Below are 7,498 nucleotides of genomic sequence, written 5' to 3'. Positions count from 1 at the left end.
AAAAAAAAAAAAAAAAACCCTCTCTTGGAGTCTAGACTGGGACCCCTTTCTGGTAACAGAAGCACCGCTTCACAAAGATCATGCAGGTCAGTACTTACCAAGTACTAAAAAGTCTATAGCCACACTATTTAAAATTTTTAAAATGAGTGAAGTCAATTAACATTTAATTTAAATGTTAAAAAGAAAGTATGCCGGGCGCGGTGGCTCACACTTGTAATCCCAGCACTCTGGGAGGCCGAAGCGGGAGGATCATGAGGTCAGGAGATCAAGACCATCCTGGCTAACACAGTGAAACCCCATCTCTACTAAAAAAATACAAAAAATTAGCCGGGCCTAGTGGCAGGCACCTGTAGTCCCAGCTACTCGGGAGGCTGAGGCAGGAGAATGGTGTGAACCCAGGAGGCGGAGCTTGCAGTTAGCTGAGATGGTGCTACTGCACTCCAGCACTCCAGCCTGGGCGACAGAGCAAGACTCCGTCTCAAAAAAAAAAAAAGAAAGAAAGTAAACAACCCAAATATACACAAACAGTAGACTGCTCTGGCTTGCATACAGAGAGGTCCATTGCCCTTTTGGGTGGGCCGGGCAACGTCAGGGCCTAAGAAGCACTTCTGGGGAGAGGGGGCGACAGGCTCTGATGGCTGCAGGAGGAGTGACTCCTCCCAGGATGAGGGTCTCCATCCCCCCAGTGCTCACTCAAGTTCAGTATTTCCAAATCCTCCCAGGGGACGTAACGCACGTCAGAACGGCCGTCATTAGTGTCACATATATGTGTCCGCATGCATTTCCAGGAAATGTCCTTGGCCGGCGAACTACAGTTGTGACAGTTGGGTCACAGGGCCTTTTGTGTGAGCTATCGTCTGGGGCAAATGAGTGCCAAAAACACAAAAAGACCTCAAGAGGTGGACAGCGTAGCAGCAGGGTTTGGGATGAGAGAAGCCCCTTTGCTAGCACCGGTGAGCACTTGCGCAGTACCAGCAAGGGCTACCTACGTCCCGGAGGGAAACGTTTCTGTGAGCAAATGAATGACCCGGAAGACCTTGGGGCGGCTGCAGAGTTTTCTGGGAAGTGTAATTTCTTGTCCGGGCGCCATTGCCCTTACAAGTAGAGGGTGGCCTTTGGTTCCGAGGTGTATCATTCACCACAGGACTGTGTGCCCCAGGACACTTCGCGCGTGGTCCTAACTGGCCAGCACTGGGACGACAGCCCCATGCAGTTTAGTTTCTTACCAAGCCAAGACCGGTTTGCCCGCAGCTGACCAGGTCCGCGCCGCTGCAGACTCTCGGGAAGTGTGGTCTTCCGGTGCTTGCAGTTCGCTGCACCCGGGACTTTTGTCCCGCACGCGGAGGATTCTAGAAAATGTGGCTTGGCGTTAGGCGGTGCGCTGGGTCAGTCCCGGGATAGCCTCAGGCCTGCCGGGGGCTCCCAGGCTGAGGAACGATTCTGGGCAGTGTCCTTCCCGGAGGTCGGCGGCCCTTGTCCGCTCACCAGCTACGCGGGGCGTCATGTCCGCAGAGATGCGGGCTCGGGTCGCCTGCGGGGACGGTGAGGCCCCGTTGAGGACTCCGGCCAGTGCTAGTCCCGGGGGCGGCGACGGGGCTCAGGCCCTGGGTCTGCCCAGTGGTGTGACCCCGGCCGGTGCCTTGGGTTTTCCTGGCCTTCGTGTCGTGCTGTGTAAACGCAGGGTGATGACGACGCCGACATCTTGGCGCTGTTGTGAGAGCGAAGTGGGCGCCTGAGCAGACGCCAGCCACGGTTGTCTTTGGGTTATGTCGTCATGAAGCTGGCGCTTTGCAGTTGTGTAACCTTGAACCAATGTGTTCAGTATCTTGGAATTTTCAGTTTTGTCATCGTTTAAAAAGAGATCTGGAATAATGTGAATGCCCACCGTGCACAGTGATCAAGATTGAACGAGCTGATAAAGTTATTGTTATTTTATGAGTCTTTTATGTACAGAATAATTGATTTTCCTCGCAGGTGGCACCTGGTAAACGGTTAGCCCTTGCAGAGAAACACCCAGTTAGTTCCCAGGGAGAGATAGGCGCCCCGGAGAGTGATTACTAGTGTACCTTTCCATTATGGTGTGTCCCAGGTGCCGCAACATAAACCTGATTTTTCATAACTGCTTTTTCCTGCCCTTCTATGCCCTCAGGACGCTGCCCAGCTCTAAACAACTATTTTGTCTGGGTCATTTCCACACAATTTTATCATTGGTAATCTTGTCTGACCAATTAATGTAACTATTTGATCCAAGTACAATGTAAAAGTCTTAATTGTACTGTGAGGAAGGAATGACCACTCCACAAGATCAGTATTTTGAACAACGATGCCTGTTGGAGAATGTACAGTAGCAAAAATCTAAAGTTGGAGTGGGGCTAAGGGATCTATTATATTTATTTGAGTGACTGAATTTTTTCTTCCACTAATTTAATTTCTTTAGTTGCCTCTGGGATTGATGTTCTTTTACTATTTAAGTCTGAGTCTCCTTTTAAGATAGAGAACAAATTGGACATGGCATAAGTAGGAATGCCTAGAGTTGGCCGAATCCAGTTAATGTCTCCTAGCAGTTTTTGAAAGACATTTAATGTTTTTAATATGTCTTTTCTTATTTCTATTTTTTGTGGCTTAATTTTTCTATTTTCTATCTGCATCCTTAAATAATGAAAAGGAGCAGAGGTTTGAATCTTATTAGATGCTATTGCCAGTCCTGCATTGGCAACCTCTGCTTGCAGAAATATGTAATGGTCAATTAATTTGTCTCTCGTTTCTGCAGCACATAAAATATCATCAATATAATGAATGATATAACAGTATGAAAATTTGTCTTTAACTGGTTGAAGAGCTTGACCTAGGAAAGTCTGACAAATAGTTGGACTATTAAGCATTCCTTGAAGTAACACTTTCCACTGAAACCTAGTGGCTGGTTCTTTATTATTTACGGCTGGTATAGTAAAGGCAAATTTTTTACAATCCTGCTCCGTCAGAGGAATGGTAAAAAAGCAATCTTTCAGATAAATTATAATTAAAGGACAGTCTTTTGGGATCATGGCCGGAAAGGGCAACCTGGGTTGGAGAGGTCCTAGGGGTTGAATTATGGCATTCACAGCCCTTAAATCAGTTAACATACGCCATCTGCTGGATTTTTTCTGAATTACAAACACAGGAGAATTCCAAGGTGAGAATGAAGGCTCGATATGTCCTTTTTCCAATTGTTCCTTTGCTAATAAATGCAAAACCTCCAGTTTTTGTTTTGGTAGCAGCCACTGATTTAAATATACTGGTTTTTCTGTTTTCTAAGTTAATGGAATGGTTTTAGGAGGCTCTACAGTGGCCACCCCTAAAAAAGATACCTTGTTCCTTTTCTTTCTTGATTTTCCTCAGTCTCAATTGGGACTTTAATGCCATTTTCATTTTTTCCTAGTCCTTTTCCTGGTGTATGTCCTATTTTAGTCGTGATTTTTTGACTCATGGGGCTGTATAATGGAGCAGGCATAGAGATTTCTGCACCTCATTATTGTAATAAATCTTGACCTTACAGATTAACAGGACTTGAAGTAATCATTGGTTGAACAGTACTTCCTTGATTATCTGGCCTTAAATAATGTAAAATCATAGTACTTTGATACACTTCTGAGGCAGTGCCTACGCCGACAAGTCCTGTAACAGCCTTTTGTTTAGGCCAATTTTTGGCCACTGATTTAAAGCAGTGATAGAGACATCTGCTCCAGTGTCTACTAACCTTTCAAATTGTTTTCCTTGAATAATGGCCTTATACACAGGTCTGCTCTCTGAGACCTGACTTGACTAATATGTAGCCTTTCCTGCTGGATCAGTGCTTCCAAACCTTTCTGTTCTTTTTATTTCACTGTTTCCAACCTTAATATAAGGCAGGAGTAATAATTGAGCAATCTTGTCTCCTTGACTGGCCCTCCAAGGAATTGAGGAGCTAATAACCAATTGAATTTTGCCTTTGTAGTCTGAATCAACCACACCAGTATGAATTTGAACTCTTTTTAGATTTAGACTCGATCTTCCTAAGATTAGTCCTACAGTCCCCTCAGGCAATGGGCCATATATCCCTGTGGGGAATTTTTGTGGGGGATCCTCTGGAAGCAGAGAGACTGCTTGTATAGTACATAAATCTACTGCTGCACTGCCGCTTGTGGCAGGGGACAATTGCTGTATTGTGGTAACTGGCTCATTCACGAGTGCTTCAACTCGTGACAGTGGGGTTTTGTCCTTGAAAACCTTGAGGAACAAAGGGCTGAATTGGGAATGCCTCGGTTTGTTGTAGGGCCTGAGGCTGGCCCCTCTTCTCATTTCCTGACAATGGTTGCCCATTTTTATCAAATTTAGAATGACATTGATTAGCCCAATGTTTTCCTTTTTTTACATCTTGGACATAGGTCAGGTGGTTCTTTATCTGTTATTGTAGTAGCTTGAATAGTTATATCTTGTTTATTTGAGGCTGGGCAATTCCCTTTTAGATGACAAATTTGTCCATAATTATAACATTTTCCTCTAAATGTTCTAACTTGTCCTCCTAAAGCAACTCCTGTGATTGCTTGAGCCATAAGCATGGCTTTATGCATAGCTCCTCCAATTCAATTCCATCACAGGCTTTCACGTAGTCTGAGATTACATCTGATCCTGCCAGGACCTTACCTTTTAATGGCTTAATGACTGATTGACACTCAGTACTGGCATTATTGTATGCCAACCACTCCACTATGACCTTACTGGCATTCTTATCAGTAATTGACTTTTGAGCAGCATCTTGGAGCCTTGCCACAAAATCAGGGGAGGGCTCTTTAGAGCCTTGTCTTATTGTATTGAATGAGGGGCAGGCCGTTCCTGTGTCCTGGATTTTTTCCCCAGGCTCTAAGGCAGATAGCTCTAACTTGCTCAATTGCCTCATTTTGCATTATTGTTTGTTGATTAGTAGTGCTCCAATTTTGACCTGTTCCTAATAGTTTATCTGCATCTATGTTAACTGGAGGATGCGCAGCCCTATTTTTTCGGGCCTGTTCTTGGGCCCCATCAGTCCACTAAGTCTTAACTTGTAAAAATTGAGAGGGTGAGAGTAATGATTTGGCCAGAATCTCCTAATCATAAGGAATGCGTCTATGTCCATGAGCAACGGAATCTAATAATGTTCTCATATAAGGGGAGTTGGGTCCATACTGTTTTACTCCTTCTTTCATATCTTTTAGCATTTTTATAGAAGAGGACTCATATCTGGCCTCAGCTAGGGGAGGCGCTCCCTCTGGGGCCCCTTCTCCAGGTGGTATCAGCTCTAATATTACTGGGAATTGCCATGCCTCAGTATCTCCTTGTTTCCTTGCCTTATCAATAATTTTATGTAATGCACTACCTTGTCCACTAGGTGGTGGTGTAGAATTAAGTCTCATAGTGGGCGGCTGAGGATATAGAGCCCCCAGCCTTATGGTGCTGGAAACATTCCGGGCTGTCCATACTGATTTTCTGGGGGCGGCTGATACTGAAGTTTGGCTGGCGGCCAGTATTGATAGGCCACTGGCGGTTGGCTCTTATTTTCTACTGGCTGATATTGTGGATACTGTATTTGGATTGGCATTGCCATGACAGAGACTCTATCTTTTTCTATTTGATTTTTTTGGGGGGATTTGTACTCGTCTAACCTGCATTTCAGGTTGTAATGTTTCAGGCATCTTAGCTGCTGGAAGAAGAGTTGGCCATTGTGGTTTAGACTCTGATGGCCCTGCTAATTCTGGACCTTTTTCTTCTAATTTTAATGTTGCAGAATATATTACCTCCTGTAATTGATTATGGTCAACATTTTGTGTTGACTGAGCCATTACTGGCTCTGCTACATATTTACAATGTGACCTTTCTGTTCCTTTCTGGGATTCTATCCCTGCCTCTTCTTCACAATCTATTACACAGCTTTCAGGGACATCAGACTGAAATGCTATCTTCTCCTGTTTGAAACAGTTCTAAAGCTACTTTAATAATGACCCAATCATTCCATACTGTAAGTGAGATGATTTTACCCTCCCTACTTGCTTGTTTTAATTCTTTTGCCAATTTTTTCCCAAACTTTTAGATCTAAAGTTCCCTGTTCTAGAAACCATGGGCAGAATTGTTCTACTGTTTGAAATAGCATAATTAGATTTTTTGTAGAGACTCTACCTCCCCCTCTTTTTAAAAGGATTTTAATAGAGCTGATATAAGAGGCATATTTACTTTTAGTTTGTACCATTGTTACCCTAAGTTCTTCCGCGTGCACAAGCTTACTGCAAGGCTGACTGTAGACATACTCAGGAATATCTCGTCAACTTGTCCTCAATGACCACGCTCGAGCATACCTACACCTTAGAGAAAAGCCCCACATTGGGCGCCAGATGAAGGGGTGGCCTGCCCCTCCACACCTGTGGATGTTTCTCATCAGGTGGGATGAGAGACTAGAGAAAAGAAAGAGACACAGAGACAAAGTATAGAGAAAGAAAAGTCCCCAGGGGACTGGCTCTCAGCATATGGAGGACCCACGCCAGCACTGGTTACTGAGCTCCCTCAGTATTTATTGATCATTATCTCTACCATCTCAGAGAGGGGAATGTGGCAGAACAATAGGGTAATAGTGGGGAGAGTCAGCAGGAAAACGTGAACAAAGATCTCTGTGTCATAAATAAGTTTAAGGAAAGGTGCTGTGCCTTGATGTGCACATATACAAACATCTCGGCGCATTAAAGAGCAGTATTGCCGCTAGCATGTCTCACCTCCAGCCCTAAGGCAGTTTTCTGCTATCTCAGTAAATAGAACATATGGGTGGTTTTCTCCTATCTCAGTAAATAGAACATACAACTGGGTTTTACACTGAGACATTCCATTGCCCAGGGACAGCCGTAGGATGGATTAAAATCTGTGCATCTCTTATCATCTTCAGCAGGGAGCTCGCACTTCCTCTATGACATAACCCGACAGCATCTGCCATCACCACCACCAGGAACAATAGCATCCACTTAGTCCAAGTCTATAACACAGCGTCTCAGTCCCTACCCCATCCCCCCAAGCAAAAGCCCATCCGCTGACAGGCACTGTCCCAGACACCAGGGCTCCCCTCCAGGTCTCCAGCTCCCTGGTGACAAGACAGACAGACAAAACTAATGGAATCTGGTACCCAGAAGAGGATGAGAAGGATCCCCATGAACCCTAGAGAAGACAAGGGGATGTGACCGGGCAGACCCTCAGGAGGCACAAGACACAGATTCAACTGGCATCCAAAGGGGACAGCCAGGAATTTTTGTTTTGTTTTGTTTTAGTTTATGTTTGTTTGTGATTGTAATGTTTTCTTTTGGACATCAAACACTGCACCCAAATATGAGCCATTCATCTTAAGACAACTGCTTTTGTCATAAGAATCCTGTTCTGATATTTACAATTAACTCTGGACAACTTAAAACTTATTAGTGGCCGGGCTCGGTGGCTCAAGCCTGTAATCCCAGCACTTTGGGAGGCCGAG

This window comes from Colobus angolensis, unplaced genomic scaffold (genome assembly GCF_000951035.1).
Source record: "Colobus angolensis palliatus isolate OR3802 unplaced genomic scaffold, Cang.pa_1.0 Scaffold107, whole genome shotgun sequence".
Classification (NCBI taxonomy): Eukaryota; Metazoa; Chordata; class Mammalia; order Primates; family Cercopithecidae; genus Colobus; species Colobus angolensis.
Note: the sequence above shows the minus strand (reverse complement) of the source record.